Consider the following 18,005-nt stretch of genomic DNA (forward strand, 5'->3'; position numbering starts at 1 on the left):
TTAGCTCATGCTTGGGTCCTAGTGTGAGTTTCCACCACGCTTGGAGCTCCTCTCCTAGCAATGAGGTATGCCTGGGTCCTACTGCAAGTTTCCACCCCCTCTGGGGCTCCTCTCCTTCAGGTTAGCCTCCACCACAGAAAGGAATCCCCCTTAACTATTTTGCTAGCCTCAGATACTACGAGACTGGTTGCCCCTTCAGTTGTTCCCACTGATCCAGGATTTTTCTGGAGAAAGAATTTGGTGATCATTCAGTCATTTTGACTCCCACAAGATCAAGTAGGTGACTTATAGGCATTTAATCTAGGGGCTGAAAGTCTTGGGAGTGGCTGCAGCTGATACCTGGGGCTCAGCGGCTGTCACTCACTCAACTCTGCAGGTCTTTTGCCCTGGGCTGCCACTCTGACTTTCTGCTGTGCTGCTGCTGCTTGTGGCTGCCCTGGGGTTTTCCCACTTGGCCACACTATGGTAGGATATGCTGTGCTGTTTGCTGTTAGCTCACCCTGGAGGAACAGATCCTTCCTGGAAATCTTCCAGTCTGTCCTGGGCTGTAAATCTGCCACAGTCTGTCTCCTATTGGATTCTACACCTCCAAAAGTTCATCAGATTCTCTTTTTAGAGATATCTGAAGGAGTTTGTTTAAGAGTTTAGGTGATAGTTGCTCTCACTCTGCCATCTTGGCTCTGCCCCCCTCCTCATTCTATCCTTTTCCATGAGACACATACCAGAAAACTGACGATGGTCATCCCTTCCTCAAAGTCATAAAGGATAAAGGTGACATTGTGGGCATCAAGGTGGACAAAGGTGTAGTGCTTCTGGCAGGGATCAATGGTGAGACTACCACCTAAGGTCTGGATGGGCTGAGTGAGCACTGTGCCCAGTATGAGAAAGATGGAGCTGACTTTGCCAAGAGGCATTGCATACTGAAGATTGAGGATCATACACCTTCCCCACTTGCCATCATGGAGAATGACAATGTGCTGACCTGATATGCTAGCATTTGCCAGCAGAATGGTATTATCCCCATCATGGAGCCAGAGATCCTCTCTGATGGAGATCATGATCTGAAGTGTTGTCAGTATGTAACTGAGAACATCCTGGCTCCTGTCTACAAAGCTCTGAGTGAGCACCATGTCTATCTGGAAGCAACTTTGCTGAAGCCTAACATGGTCACCCCTGGCCATGCCTGTACCAGAAATATTCACATGAAGAGATTACAATGGCAATTGTAACTCCCCTTCCCCTGACTGTGGAGAAGTCTTGCAGTCACTGGTATCCCCTTCCTCTCTGGGGGTCAAAGTGAAGTGAATGCCTCCATCAGCCTCAATGCCATCAATACCTGCCCCTGGCACAAGCCATGCACCCTGACCTTCTCCTATGGCCAAGTCCTTCAGGCATCTTCCCTTAAGACCTGGGGTGGAAAGAAGGAAAATGTCAAGCCTGCCCAAGAGGTATATATTAAGTGGGCCACAGTCAACAGTCAAGTTGCTCAAGGCAAATATACTTCAAGTGGAAAGTCAAGAGCTGCAGCCAGCAAGTCTGTCTTTATCTCTAACCATGCCTTCTAACTTAAGTCAAGGCCTTCCACATGGGTATGTCCTAACACTCTAGACCATCCCTCATAGTCCAGAAAGGGGCTGAGATCCCAGAGCTTTGTGCTAACCTCTCCCATCACTCCTAATTTGTGCAGTATTGTTGCTCTCTGGTGAATCTAGTGACCCCTCCTCAGCCCACTTTTTCCAATAAACAACTATTTAACAAGGAATAAAAAAGAAAAAAAGAAAATGGCAGAAAAGGAAATATTGTAATACTTCATTTATCCAACTTAGTCAGGAATTCTGAAGTTTTCCCTTTTTAAAGAAAAAAGATTCCAAAATATATTTTAGCAATTTAAAATGGAAATTTTTGCAAAATGAATTACATACTTCCCAACTTTCAAAAATAGTACACACTATACATGCTACATTTTTTTTTGACAATGAACATTCATCACTATAATGATCAATTATTATCCTATGCCATGAAATCATGTCCTCAGGACCTACTGGGTTATGTTCAACATTTTTGCTCATATATTGATGCCCCATTCTTCTATCTTGTTCCATTCCCAAGGTCTGTTTTTTATAGTTTTTTTTTCCCTCCCTTCTCACTGTCAAATGTCACTTCTTATTACTGTCAGTATTCCTGTCTTCTGACTTAGTGTTTCTAATAGATACTTAAGTTTTATTGAATAAAACTGTTGTAGAATTGAAAAAAAATGATAAAAAGACACCTAACATTTAAGTAACACTTCATATTTTAAAAATCACTTCCCTCATAACATCTTCTGGAGGCAAGTGTTATTTTCCCTGTTTTACAGATAAGGAAACAGGTTAAAGTAATTAAGTAATTTATTCAAGGTCACAGGCCTGGCAAGAAATAAAATCAATATTCAAAGACAGTACTTGAAACTCCAGCTTGAAATGTTCTTTCCACTTTGCCATGTGGACTTGGAGAAACTAAGTCTGGGAAATATTAATGAATTTTCCAAATTTTGTATTCAATCATTTTCAGTCATGTCTGACTCTTCATGATCCCATTTTCTTGGGTCAATAGTTTTATTTAGTTTTTTTTGGCAAAGATACTACAGTGGTTTACCATTTTCTTCTCTGGTTCATTTTACAAATGAGGATCTGAGGCAAATAGAGTTAAGTGACTCACCCAGGGTCACACAGTTAGTAAGAGTCTGGGGTTGGATCTGAACTCAGTTCTTCCGGACTCCAGGGCTATCACTCTATCCATTGCACCACCTAGATTTCAAAAATTATAAAATGTGTCTGAATATGAATAAAAAGAAAGCTTTTTTGACCTACCAGTGACAATATAATTAAAATGTGTTTTTTACATTTATATGAACTGCCTCCCCAACTCCAAAGAGATGTCAGAGATGATGTTTGTAAGATGGAGATGAGTCAGAAACCTGATATAGTACCACCTCCTCACTCCCCAAAAAATGAAATTTATAATACTATCATTATAATTCATCTTTGTGATTCATCTTTGAATAATTGTGTTCTTAATGCTTGAGATTTATCTTTACTAAGCCAGAGTCTTTTTTCTGGTCCTAGATATGGTAATAATAGCTAACAGTTATTTATAGAGAGCTTTAAAGTTTTCAAGGCCTATTTTCTGTAAGGAACTATCAGAAATTTTCAAAAGCATAAACCAAAATCCCTGCTGCCTTAGGGCTTGAAATCTTATTAGGCATACAAGATATGCAGAAATAACGAGTACTGCCTTGGAAGTCAAAGAACCTACTGCTGATACTTAGTTTCATCGTGATCTTGGGCAAATCACTTGCCCTCCCTTGCTTCTCAATTTCCTGATCTGTAAAATGAAGAGATTAGACTGAGTGGTCATTACGATCCTTTTCAGTGCTAAAATCCTGTGACCTTAAGTGTCCAATGAGTCCTATGGACAACAAGTGATAGTTGAGTTTGAGGGGTAAGAAATAACAGATCCTGTGACTGAATTGTTTGGAGACTTATCTTTCAAGGTAACATTAAATCCTGATTCAATGGCAAAGCACTATATATGTCAAAGCAGGTATATGTGTACATTCTACTTCTAGGTAGAGGCTCTAATTCACTTAAATTTAATGTTATGCTTGTTGTTTTAAGCTTAAGTGTTCAATAATTAACATATATTAAGCATAGCTAATGCTCTATGACTTTTAAGTAACTCATCTTCATTTTGTTCATGCTATTCAAATAACTTCAAACTGTTGATTAATAGGATAATTTCCTGAAATGTAGCAGTGCTGTAGGTTTTAACGGTGTCAAATTTTTTGCTCTTTGGCATCAGATTTTAAAGAGCTGAAACATTCATTGGCTTTCTGATAATTAACAAGAAAATGAAACTAGTAGTACAGGTTCCAAATCACTTAAGCAAATGGTCTTGGATCAATTTCCTTGAATCAAGTTCAGTTGATAATTTGTAATCTGAACATTCTGAATGGTTAATCGCTTATACTCTAAACTGTCAATCCGCAAGCAAAAACAAATTGTTTTAACTGAAAACTATTTTGTTCTTTTTCTTTTTGTCTCTGCATGTGTACATACACATGTATATGCATACATATATGTATACATATGTGTGTATAGGTATGTGTATATATGTGTGTACATGTATGTGTATATATGTACATATGCATATGTGTGCATATGTGTATATGTGTATATGTGTGTGTGTTCGTCCTTCATTGCTGAAGAAGACCATGCCATCAGAGAAATAATGACATGACTTACACTTGCATACACACACACATACACACATATATGTACGTATTTCTTTAGGACTCCTTACAATGTCTGGCAGTCTGAGCCCACTTTGATTGCAAAACCTATACCAGCTTCACAGCATTCCCCTTCCCTGTGGTCATTCCAGAAAAGCATATATCCAGCTCCAGTTTCAGCAATCTGGCCTTCATTTGCCAACCTTGTTTCAATCAGGGCTGCTATTTGGATGTAATAATATAGGCTGTGTTCTCTTGTAACAAAACCTTGTGGCCACCATCATCCTCATCAGCTTCTTCTGGTTTGCCAATGACATCTGGGCAGGGACACTCACCATGGCTCTCCATGACTCCTGTAACTACCTGCTAGAGTCAGCCAAGATGTTTAACTACACTGGATGGAAAACACGGGCAACAATATCTTCATTGTCTTCACTATTGTCTTCATCATCACTCAACTTGTCATCTTATCCTTCTGGATCCTGCAGTGCACAGTGGTGTACCCTCTGCAACTGTATCCTGCCTTTTTTGGTTATTACTTCTTCAACTCCGTGATGGGTGTGCTGAAAGTGGTTCACATTTTCTGGGCCTACCTCATCCTTTGAATGGCACACAAGTTTGTAACTGGAAAGCTGGTGGAAGAAGAATACAGCGATCAGGAAGAGATGGAGAATCCTGAGGGTGAGGAGGCTATCACTGGTGAGGGAATGAAGAGCCATCATCTAGCCAATGGACACCCTATCCTTAACAATAACCACAGGAAAAATGACTGAGCCTGGGTTCCTACTGACCCCCAGCCTGATTTCACAAAGCCAAGAAACCACCTCTTCCTACTACAAGGGGAAGATATCCCTTGGGGGGGTCAGAAGTCACCAAAATCTTAAGGGAGTGAAAGGGTAAATTTTCTCCCTTTCCTTTCACTCCTCCCTCCAGTTGCCCTTCTTCCTGGTCACCCAGTTGCCTTTAAACCAAGCTCTTGTCCATATTGTGTGAGGGGGATTGGTCACAGCCTTTGTTACAGGGGGAGGTTTCCTCCACCCTCCCTAAACTTCTGTCCTGTAATTCATTTCTGGGACAAATTTTCACCCTCCCCCACCCATAGGCTTGGGTTCAGAGTGAGGGGAACAACTCACATTCCTTACCATAATTTCAGATCAGGGGCTCTAGAGACAGAATCTGTGCCTTACCATTCCTTTTTTAGGTCTCATTCTACCAAAGTTAGACCCTTCTAATTATTCCAGGCTCCCTACTATAGCTGGGGACCAAACCTGAGCTACCTAATTCTTTCTTTACTCTAACTGGAGACATCTAGAAATCAAGTGTCCAAGGGTTCACATGATCCTTGCCCAGAGTAGGGCCTACCCAGGGCCAGCACAAGGGTATCATTTTCCCTTCTGTCATGCCTTTCTAGTTGCCCTTCCAGCCTCCTGTACAGGATGTAGACTCTTCCTTTCCATGGCCTTTTCCTCCTGTTTTACTCTCTTCTTTCTCTGTCAAGCTAGCTTGACTGAAGTGGGGTGGCAACTAATTGTACTTATTTATTGTACTTTGGAGTTTTGGTTTTCAATTTGAAAGCCTGAACTGCCCTACAGCCTAGGGAGAGGAGCGTGACAGACATTTCAGTAGAGAGGACCATATCAAACCATTTCAAATCCACAGACCAAATGTACTGTTTGTGTGTGTATGTGTGTTTTTAATTAACTATATTAAAGACTAAATAAAACATGGCAAGAGAAAAAAAAGAAATTATGAAGGAAAACTGCCCTGGTATTTTAGAACAAGAGAGTAAAATAGATGTTGAAAGAATCCTCCCACTGTCTCCTGAAAGAGATCCCAAAAGGAAAACTACAGAGCTCCTGGCTCAAGGAGAAAATATTGCAACCAACCAGAAAGAAGAACTTCAATGAAAAGGAAGAGGGGCAGATGAGAAGGAAAGAGTGAACTGTACTCTCATCAGATTTGGCTTAAAGAGGGAAAAATATGCACTTTCAACGTGGTATGAAAATTTGTCTTACACTAAAGGAAAGCAGGGGAGATGGGGTTAAGTAGAGGGTGGGGTAATGACAGAAGGCAAGGCAAATGGGAGTTGGGGGTAATTAGAAGTACACACTTCTGAGGAGGGATAGGGTTAAAAGAAGGAAGAAAATAAATATGTGGCAGGATAGGGTAGTCTTTCACAACATGACCATTATGGAAGTGCTTTGCATGAATACACATGCGTAACATATATTGAATTGCTTGCCTTCTCAATGGGGGTGAGTGGGGAGGGAGAAAGGGAGAGAATTTGGAGCTCAAAGTTTTAAAAAATGAATGTTGAAATTTCTTTTTACATGTAACTGGTGAATAAGATATACAGGCAATGTGGTATAAAAATCTATCTTGCACTACAAGAAAATAGAGAGGAAGAGCATAAGAGAAGGGATTGGTGTGATAGAAGGGAGGGCAGATTGAAGAAAGAAGAAATCAGAATGCACACTGATGTGGGTTGGACAGAAGGGAGAGATGGGGAGAAAATTCAGAACTCAAAATTTTGTGGAAATGAATTTTTGAAAACTAGATATTTATTAATTTTTTAACAAAGAAATTATTTTCTTCAGTGAGTTTTTGGACTTCTTTATCCATTTGGTCCATTCTGTTTTTTAAAACATTTTTCTTCTCATTGGCTTTTTGGACCTGTTTTGCCATTTAGGTTAGTCTAATTTTAAAGGTCTTATTTTCTTCACTATTTTGGGAGATTTCCAAAGCAAGTTGATCACTCATTTTTCATGATTTTCTTGCATAACTATGATTTCTCTTCCTAATTTTTCCTCTACATTTTTATTTGACTTTCAAAGTCTTTTTTGAGCTATTCCATGCCAAGAGATAAATTCATATTTTTCTTAGAGGCTTTAGATGCCAGAGCTTTGGCTTTGTTGTCTTCTGGTTATATGTATTGATCTTTCTGTCACCAATGAGGTAGAAAATACCTCTTCCCTGAGAAAGTAGAAATCTGTAGTTCATTTCTTTTTCCCATTTGCTCGTTTTTCCAAGCAGTTACTTGACTTTTGAGTTTTGTTAAGTGAAGTTTTTCAGAAGTATCCTCCACTTCATCAGTGGCTGCAGCTGCCCTGAGGCTGGGGCAAGGGCTGGGGCCAGACCATAGTCCCCTCTCAGTCAGGTGAAAGACACTACCCACTGACCTTTGAAGGTATCTTTAGAATTTGTGGATTAAGAATTATAGAATGCACAGTAGCCAGCCACAGTTCAGTCCCTTGAGACATGCTCTCAATCTATTTGCACTGGTGTGACCCATATTAAACTGAGTTATCCACTTCCAGCTCAATATAATAGACTATTCCTGTCAACCTTTCAGGTTGCATTGGGCTGGCAATTTTCTTCAGTTCGTCATTTTATGTCTTCTGCTACTCTAGAACTTATTTAGAGTCATTTTTGCAGGTTTTTTCAGGGGTTAAGGGGGGAAGTTCTAGTTGGGTCCTGCTTCTACTCCATCACCTTGGCTCTGCCCCCTACCCCATTTCTTATTTTTCTTGGAGGATTTGAATGCAGGAGCCTTGACCTTGCCATCTTCCTCTGCTTTTATGCTTTGATTTTCCTAGTCATAAGAAATTTCCTTTTCACTAAGAAAGGGATATTCTGTATTCTTTTTCCCCTTTTTGGTTATTTTCCAGGTCAATTACTTGACTCTTGTACTCTTTTAAGTGGAGGTTGAACTGCCCCAAGATTCAGGGGCTTTGTGTGACTGTTTTCAGAGATATCTTTAGTGATCTGTAAATTCTCAGTTCCTCCAATGTGGTATGATCAAAGGAGAGGTACTTATTCCTCTCCTAGCCTGCACTGTGCTCTGTGACCAACCACAAGCACTGTTTTCAACCCTGTAACTGTGAATAGGATTCCCTCTCCAGACCTGCCACCAACGTTGCCACTCCAGTGCTCCTCCTCACCCCAGGAACACCACGCAGGTCTGTGACCCAGATCAGCCACTGAATTCCACCACTGTCTGTAGGTCAAGAGCTCCAGAAGCAGCCAGTGTTGAGGCAGGGGCTGCCACCAACCTGGGGCTTGGGCTAGAGTTGAGACTGGACCATGTTCCTCTCTCTCCCAGGTGAGAGAGCTTTCACCTTGACCTTTTAAACCGTCTTTGGGGAAACAGAGTCAAGACAATGGAGCAGAAAGACACACCTACTCTAGCTCTTCCACCACAGCCCATAAAATACCTATAAAAACCACTCTAAACAGGTTCTAGAACAGCAGAAGCTACAAAACAACAGTGAAAGAGATTTCCAAACCAAGGTAGCCTGGAAGGCCTACAGGAAAGGTTTATCACATGGAGCATGAAGTAGAGCACAGCCAACAGTGCCCAGCCCAGCCTTGGAGTGTGGCACCTGCAGGAATGGGACCAGAATAGGCCTCAACAGCGAAATCTCCTTCAGCACCAGAAGTTCTCAGATTCCTCAACTCACAAACTCTAAAGACAGCTTCAAAGGACAGTGAGAAATCATTTTCATCAGGGTGAGAAGGGAACAGGGTCCTCCCCTAACCCAGACCCCAAGCAGCAGCAGCAGCAGCAGTGTCCATTTTTGGAGACCTTGGCCAACTTCCCTAAGGGAATTGAGTGGCTGATCTAAATTTCAGTCCTGAGTGGCTGCCTGGGGATGAGAAAGAGTGCTAACTGGCATGGTAGAGCTGATGGAGGTTCTGAAAAGGGAATTCTACTTGCAAATTCTGGGCAGAAAATTTTTGGTATCTCCCAGACCAGAGTGCAGGCCAGGAGAGGAGTAAATTCCTCTTCCTTGGTTGTGTCATCTTGGAGGAACTGAGAATTTACAGGACCCCAGAGTATACCCTCCTCTTGACAAAGGACTCAAAAGTCAAGTAACTGGCTGGAAAAATGCCCAAAACAGGGAAAAAAATAAGACCATAGAAGGTTACTTTCTTGATGAACAGGTATTTTCTTCCATCTTTTCAGATGAGGAAGGACAATATTTACCATCAGAGGTTTCAACAGTAAATATGCAATGGTCCCAGGCTATGGAAGAGCTCAAAAAGGATTTTGAAAATCAAGTAACAGAGGTGGAGGAAAAATTGGGAAGAGAAATGAGAGCAAAGCAAGAAAATCATGAAAAGCGAGTCAACAGCTTGCTAAAGGAAGCCCAAAAAATGCTGAAGAAAATACCACCTTTAATAATAGACTAGCTCAATTGGCAAAAAAGGTCCAAAAGGCCAATGAGGAAAAGAATGCTTTTAAAAGCAGAATTAGCTAAACGGAAAAGCAGGTTCAAAAGCTTGCTGAAGAAAATAGTTCTTTAAAAATTAGAATGGAAGAGATGGAAGTTAATGACTTTATGAGAAACCAAGAAATAACAAAACAAAAGAATAAAAAGATGGAAGATAATATGAAATATCTCACTGGAAAAACAACTGAACTGGAAAATAGATCCAGAAGAAAATTTAAAAATTATGGGACTACCTGAAAGTCATGATCAAAAAAAAGAACCTAGACATCATCTTTCATGAAATTATCAAGGAAAATTTCCCTGATATTCCCTGATAACGAGAGGGCAAAATAAATAATGAATGAATCCACTGATCATCTCCTGAAAGAGATCCAAAAAGAGAAACTCCTAGGAATATTGTAACCAATTTCCAAAGTTCCCAGGTCAAGGATACAGAATTGCAAGCAGCTAGAAGGAAACAATTCAAGTATTGAGGAAATATAATCAGGATAGCATAATACCTAGTAGCTTTCACTTTAAGGGGTCGAAGGGCTTAGAATATCCAGAAATCAAAGGAACTAGGATTAAAACCAAGAATCACCCACTCAGCAAAACTGAGAATAATACTTCAGGGGGAAAAATGGTCATTCAATGAAATACAGGACTTTCAAGTATTCTTGAAGAAAAGACCAGAGCTGAATAGAAAATCTGACTTTCAAACACAAGATTCAAGAGAAACATGAAAAGGTAAACAGGAAAGAGAAATCATAAGGGACTTACTAAAGTTGAACTGTTTACATTTCTACATGGAAAGATAATATTTTTAACTCTTAAAACTTTTTTCAGTATATGAGTAGCTGGAGGGGTTATACACACATATGTATATACATACATACATATATATATGTACACACACACACATATATAGACAGAGAGCACAGGGTGAACTGAATAAGAGATGATATCTAAAAAATAAAATTAAGGGGTGAGAGAGGAATACATTGCGAGGAGAAATGGAAAAATGAAATGGGGCAAATTATTTCTCATAGAAGAGGCAAGAAAAATTATTTCAATGGAGTCCCCTCCATTGAAGGTGGGAGGTGAGAGGGAAAGTTAAAGCTTACTCTCATCACATTTTGCTTAAGGAAGGAATAATATGCACACTCAATTTGGTATGAAAATCTACTGCAGGAAAGTAGGGGTGAAGAGGATAAGTGGGGTGTGGGAATAATGGAAGGGAAAGCAAATGAGAGGAGGGAGCAATTAGAAGTAAACACTCTTTGGGAGGGACAAGGTCAAAAGAGAGAATAGAATAAATGGAGGACAGGATAGAATGGAGGGAAATATAGCTAATCTTACACAATGTATTATGGAAGTCATTTGCAAAACTACATATATATAGCCTGTATTGAATTGCTTGCCTTCTTAATGGGGATGAGTGGGGAGGAAGGAAGGAAGAGAAGTTGGAGCTCAAAGTTTCAGAAACAAATCTTGAGAATTGTTTTTTCATACAACTAGGAAACAAGAAATACTTGTAATGGGGTATAGAAATTTTTCTTGTCCTAGAAGACAAGAGAGAAGTTGAGAGTAAGGGAAGAGAGGTGTGTTAGAAGAGAGGGCAGATTGGGGGAAGTGATCATCAGAATGCATGGCATTTTGGGGTGGGAGGAGGGGACAGCTGGGGAGAAAATTTGGAACTCAAAATTTTATGGAAATAAATGTTGAAGTCTAAAAATAAATAAATAAACATAAAAAAATAAGAAAGTGGCTTTGACATTTGTGATTTGAGAAGTCTGGAAACTTCTACAGATGCACTGTAATTCAGAACCCTGAGACTTCCTGCATTACCCTCCATGCTGGCATGACCCACACTGGGCTGCTCACTGCTCCAAGTCTGGTGCAATAGACACTGTCGGTCTTCCAGGTTGTCTCAGGTGGGAATTCTCTTTCACTCAGTCATTTTGTGGTGTCCTCTGCTCCAGAATTTGTTTAGAGGCATTTTTATAGGTATTTTGAGGTGTTTGGGGGGAGAGGTCAGGCAGGTCCCACCATCTTGGCTTCACCCTCGAAGTTTTATTCTCTTACAAAGTACTTTTTTCTCCAAGTATTTCATAGGACCTTACTAAATAAATTAGCTTTTAGTCACATAGGATTACTCAAGGCATGAGAAGGATACTAATGGGTAAAGTTCAAAGGAATCTATTGGGCTACCTCCCAAGGACAAACAGCATACTACAGTGGAAAGGGTATTAGTTTCAGAGTCAAAGGATCTGGGCTTATATTCTGCCCCTGACACTATATGTGAATGTATCAAATCATAGCCTTTCTAAGTCCCAGTTCTCTCATCTATAAATGAAGGGGTTAATAGTCATAGATTATGGACTATGGGACATGATTATATATTATCAGACTTCAGAACTAAAATGGATGGAGTGTTGGTGCATGATTTTCTTTTTGGAGATGATTGTGCACTCAACCTAGCCTCTGAAGCTTAGATGCAGCAAAGTATGGATCAATTCTCTGCTGCTTGTGATAATTTTGACCTAATAATTAATACCAAGGAAATGCAGGTGTTCCATCAACAACACCATCCACATGTGAAATCATCAGTTATAGCAAACGGAAAAATTTTGAACACTGTGGCTAAGTTCACTCACCTTGGCAATATGCTTTCCTGGAATGTCCACATGAATTATAAGTTCAACACATTCATTGTTAGAATTAGCTTTGTGTTTGGGAAATAACAAAGGCAAGTGTGGGAAAGAAGAGATATTAGACTACCTGACAGGATAAGATGCCAGACACTGAGGTGCTTTCTAAAACAAAACTGCCAAGTATTTCAACTGTACTGCAGAGTGCACTTTGGTGGGCTAGCCACATTGTTCAAATGCCAAATGTACAGTTGTCAAAAAGACTGTATAGTGAAGAACTCATACAGGGTAAGTGCTCACTTGGTGGTCAGAAAAAAAGTGATACAAGGACACTCTCAAGGTCTTGCTTGAGAGCTTTGGAATTAATTGTGTGCCATGGGAGCCACTGAAATATTACTGTCCAGCATGGCATGCTTATATCAGAGAAGGTTTTGTGCTCTATGAACAAAGCAGAATTGAAGTGGCTCAAAAAAAAGAAACCACCATAAGATGTGCAAATTTAGAGAATCCCAAATACTCACATGGACTTTATGCCTGAGCTTGTATTGTTCTGGTCAGCCAGAGTTGAACACATTGAAATTTGACTCTAGCATAGTGATGTCATTTTGGTCTTCCTGGAGGACAAAGGACAACAACCCACCAATTACCAGACTTCAGGATCTCAAGGTCTCTCACAGCTGTATGATACTTTGACCTATTGGATATATCACTGACAGAGCCTAGACTACATTTTTTAAATATCCAGATCTTTTAGGGTTGACACATTGACTTAAGCAGTCATTACTATTATTGATTGTACAGTTTATACTGACTTTCCACAAGGAGAAGTCTCAGATCTAAAGCTAGATGTAATCATGGCAGATTTTCATTTTCCTTAAATTGCCTCTGCAATGTTTTTGGCAGTGTTGTATGTCTAGCTTGCTTCTGTAAAGTTGTCATTATAATCATTATTTTCATTACCCATGAAATGAGGCAAACAAATAGCATGTTCAAGAAGAAAGCATTAACAGCAATATAAGTCAATAGCTGTCCCGTAATAAATCCTTAATACCTGACTTTTTATTTCGGATTGAAAATGAATAGTGTGCTTTGCCTTATCACTCAGCTATGGCTCAGCTTTGTACTGCAGACCTTAACTAAATCTGCTCTTCTTCCAGGCAGTTGGGATTTCTATGATTCCTGATTTATCATATCATTTTCTCTTATGTTTCAACCTAATGATCATACTCAACAAAATAAATACTAATGGACAAAACAAAAGCTCTGGAAATTAGCAAAAAGTGCAAATAATGGCCCCAAAATCATGTTCTTAATTGCAAAGGATCACCAATTTCAACGGAAATGGCTTGCAAGTTTATATAGGTCAGACACCTCATTTTACACATGAAGAAACTGAGCATGAGAGAGGTTAAGTGACTTGTCTAAAGTCTGATCTTCAGGACTGGAACCTTAGATCCTCTCATGCCAAGAACTTAGCACATACTGCTGAATGATCATATTCATATTTATGTTTTTCACATAAAACAGAAGTAAAAGCCAGAGAAAGAAAACCTGTTTAGAATTTAACGTGCAGCACACAAGACAACATTTTACGGAGAGTGAAGCAAAGATGGCAGACGGAAAGCAGGGACTAAATTGAGATCTCCCACAAATTCCTTCAAATATCTCTAAGTGGTGAATCTGAGTGGATTTTGAGTTGCAGAATCCACAGGGAGACAGAGAGTAGCAGCCAGCACAGGTTAACCTGGGGGATTGATAGGAAGAATCTATTTCACCGGGCTGGGAGAGGAGAACAGAGCATGCAGGCTGCAGCAGCCACAACAATTGAGATTCCCAAACCTCTCAGCACAGGACAAGGGTCTGTCAGAGCTGGTTGAGAAAGAGGTACAGTGCCACACCGTGCCTGTAGCAGCAGCAGCCGTTGCTCCTGGGGATATCATCCCGTAAACTGAATGTTTGAAAGTCACCTATTTAAACATTTTTTATTTTATTTTATTTTAATTAATTAATTTGTTTTCAGTTTTCAACAATCGTTTCCATAATTCTTAAATTTTCTCCTCACTCCATCCCACTTCCCTTCCCAAGATAGCAAGCAATCTTATATGAGTCCTACACGTACATTCTTATTAACCCCATTTTCACATTAATTATGTTGCATAGAAGAATTAAAATGAATAGCCAAAATCATGAGAAAAAAACAAAACAAAACAAAACATAAAACAAGAGCAGATAGTCTGCTTCATTCTGTATTCTGATTCCACAGTTTTTTCTTTGGATATGAATGACATTTTGCCTCAAGAGTCCTTTGGGAACGTTTTAGGTTCTTCCATTGCTGTAGAGGGCTAAATCAATCAAAAACAGTCTAGAAATCAAGATGGCAAAATAGACTGTAGGTTCTCTTATCCACTCTCCCTCTTGGTGACCTTGAAAAACCAAGGGAATGTTGTCCCATGAAAATCTTGGAACAGTGGAGCCATCTGAAAGGGCATGACAGTCTTGTAACTTGGGAGACTAGGGGAATTACATAGAATATCTCACTGGGAAAACATCTCATCTGGAAAATACATCCAGGGGATATAATCTAAGATTTATTAGTCTATAGGAAAATCATGTTGAAAAAAAGAAATTGGACAGTATCTTTCAAGAAATCATCAAGGAAAACTGATCTGATGTCCTAGACGCAGAGATTAAGAGAATCACTGAAAGAATACACCAATCACCTTCTGAAATAAATCCCATATTGAAAACATCAAGGAATAACATAGCCAAATTTGAGAATTATTAGCTTAAGGAGAAAATACATCAAGGAGACAGAAAGAAATAAGTCAAATATCATGATCACACAGGACCTTGCATCTTCTACATTAAAAGATCAGAGGGACTGGAATATGATATTTTGTAAGACAAAGGAGGTTGTACTACAACCAAGGATCAACTACTCAGCAAATTGAGCATAATATTTCAGGCAAGGAGATGAACATTCAATGAAATAATGGACTTCTAGACTTTCCCAATGAAAAAGTCAGAGCTCAATAGAAAATTTGATCTTCAAATACAAGACTCAAAAGAGGCATAAAAAAGTAAACAGAAAAAAAAAACCTGTTATTCAATAAAAGCAAACTGTTTACATCCCTACATGAGAGGAAAACAATTCTAAATCTTGAGAATTGTATCTTTATTATGGCATTTAAAAGAGATATACATAGATAGAGGCTGTTTAACTGATGTGATAAAAAACCTAATTGAGGGGTGCAAAGGGATTGCAATGGGAGAAGAGGAAAGGAGGAGGCAGAAAAGAGTAAATTATTTCACAGGAAGAGGCACAAAAACAAATTACTGCAGAGGGAAAGAAGGGAGGGAGATAAGCATTGTTTGAGCTTTACTTTCATCAGATTTGATTCAAGAAGGGAATAACATATTCAATTAAGTATAGAAATCTAACTTGCCCTACAAGCAGTAAGAGAAAAGGGGGAAAGCAAAGGAATGGTGTGGTTAGAAAGAAGGGAAGAAGTAGTAAGTGAAAAGAGAAAGAAAAAGTAGGGTGACTGATATAAGAGAGGAAAGATTGAAGGAGGTGGTGATCAAGAATAAAAATCTTTTGAGGAGGGAAAGGGAGAAAGAAGAAATTAAAGAATAAATGGGAGGGAATAGGATGGAGAGAAAGACACAGATATTAATTATAACTGTGAATGTGAATGGGATGAATTCTCCCATAAAACAGAAGCAGATAGTAGAATAGATTAAAAACCACATTTCTACAATATGTTGTTTACAAGAAATACATTTGACACAAAGGGACACAGACAGGATAAAGGTAAAATTCTGCAGTAGAATACCTTATGCTTCAGTAGAAGTAAAAAAAAAAAGTAGAGATAGACATCCTAATCTCAGACAAAGCAAAAGCAAAAATAGATCTAATCAGAAGAGAAAAGAAAGGAAACTGTATCCTGCTTAAAAGCACCATAGTCAATGAAATAATGTCATTACTAAACATATTTGCAACCAATGGTATAGCATCTAAATTCTTAGAGGAGAAGTTAATGGAGTTATAAGAAGAAATAGATAGCAAAATTGTAATTGTGGAGGACTTCAACCTCCCCTGCTCTGAACTTGATTAATCTAACCTTAAAATAAAAAGAAAGAAATTAAGGAGATAAATAGAATTTTAGAAAAGATAGATATGGTAGACCACTGTTGAAGACTGAATGGGGATAGAACAGAATATACCTTTTTTTCTCAGTGGTACCTGGCAGAAATACAAAAATTGACCATGTACTAGGACATAAAAACCTCACAATCCAGTGCAGAAAGGCAGAAATAATCCATCCATGATGCAATAAAAATTATATATAGTAAAGGACCATGGAAAGATAGACTAAAAATTAATTGAAAACTAAATAATTTATACCTAAAGAACGAGTGGGTCAAGCAACAAATCACAGAAACAATAACTCCATTCAAGAGAATGACAATAATAAGACAACATATGAATACTTATGGAATGCAGTGAAGGAGGTTCTTAGGGTAACTTTTACATCCAAGAATACTTACATGAAGGAAAATAGAGAAAGAGGAGATCAATAAATTGGTCGTGTAACTGAAAAAAAAAAAACAGAAAAAAACAAACTAAAAATGCTCAATTAAATATCAAATTACTAATACTGAATAACAAAGGAGAGATTAGTAAAATTGTAATTAAGAAAACTATTGAACTAATAAATAAAATTAAGCTCTAGTTTTATAGAAAAAGAAACAATAAAATTGAGAACTTTTGGTTAATTTGATTTCAAAAAAGAAAGAAGGAAAACAAATTACCAATATCAAAAAAGAAAAGGATGAATTGACCACCAAAGAAGAGGAAATTAAAACAATAATTAGGAATTATTTTACTCAATTATATGCCCACACATTTGACAAACTTCGTGAAATGGATGAATATTTTCAAAAATATAAATTGCCCAGATTAACAGAAAAGGAAGTAAAATACTTAATTGCATTTCAGAAAAAGAAATTCAAGCCATCAATGAACTTCCTCTAAAATGATCTCTAGGACCAGACGGATTTACAAATTAATTCTGTTAAACTTTTAAAGAATAATTAATTCCAATCCTATACAGACTATTTGGAAAAATTGGTGAGGAAAGAATCCTAAAAAGCTCTTTTTATGATACAAATATGGTGCTGACAGCTAAATCAGGAAAAGCCAAAATGGAGAAAAAATTATAGATCAATTTCTCCAATGAAGATAAATGCAAAATTTTTTAAAAAGAATATTTGCAAAAATATTACAACAATTTATCACAAGAATAATACACTTTGATCAAATAGGAATTATACCAGGAATGCAGGTCTGGTTCAATATAAGGAAAACTATCCACATAATTGATTACATCAGCAGCAAACCTAACAGAAACCATAAGATATCTCATTAGGTGAAGAAAAAAATCACTTGTGACAAAATACAGCACCTATTTCTACTGAAAATATTGGAGAGCATAAGAACAAATGGAGCTTTCCTTAAAATACTAAGTAGTATCTACTTAAAACTGTCATCAAGCATTATATGTAATGTGGATAAGCTAGATGCATTTCCAATAAGATCAGGGGTGAAACAAGGATGTCATATCAGCACTGTTATTTAATATGTTACTAGAAATGTTAGCTTTAGCAATAAGAGAAGAAAAAGAAATTGAAGGAATTAGAACATGTAAAGGAGAAACTAATTTATCTTTCTTTGCAGGCAATATGATGACATGCTTAGAGAATCCTAGTGAATTAAGTAAAAAATTACTTGAAATAATAAACATTTGACAAATTTGCAGGTTATAAAATAAACCCTCATAAATCATCTTCATTTCTAGCTGTCACTTA

The sequence above is a fragment of the Notamacropus eugenii genome, chromosome 1 (assembly GCF_028372415.1).
Source record: "Notamacropus eugenii isolate mMacEug1 chromosome 1, mMacEug1.pri_v2, whole genome shotgun sequence".
Taxonomy (NCBI): domain Eukaryota; kingdom Metazoa; phylum Chordata; class Mammalia; order Diprotodontia; family Macropodidae; genus Notamacropus; species Notamacropus eugenii.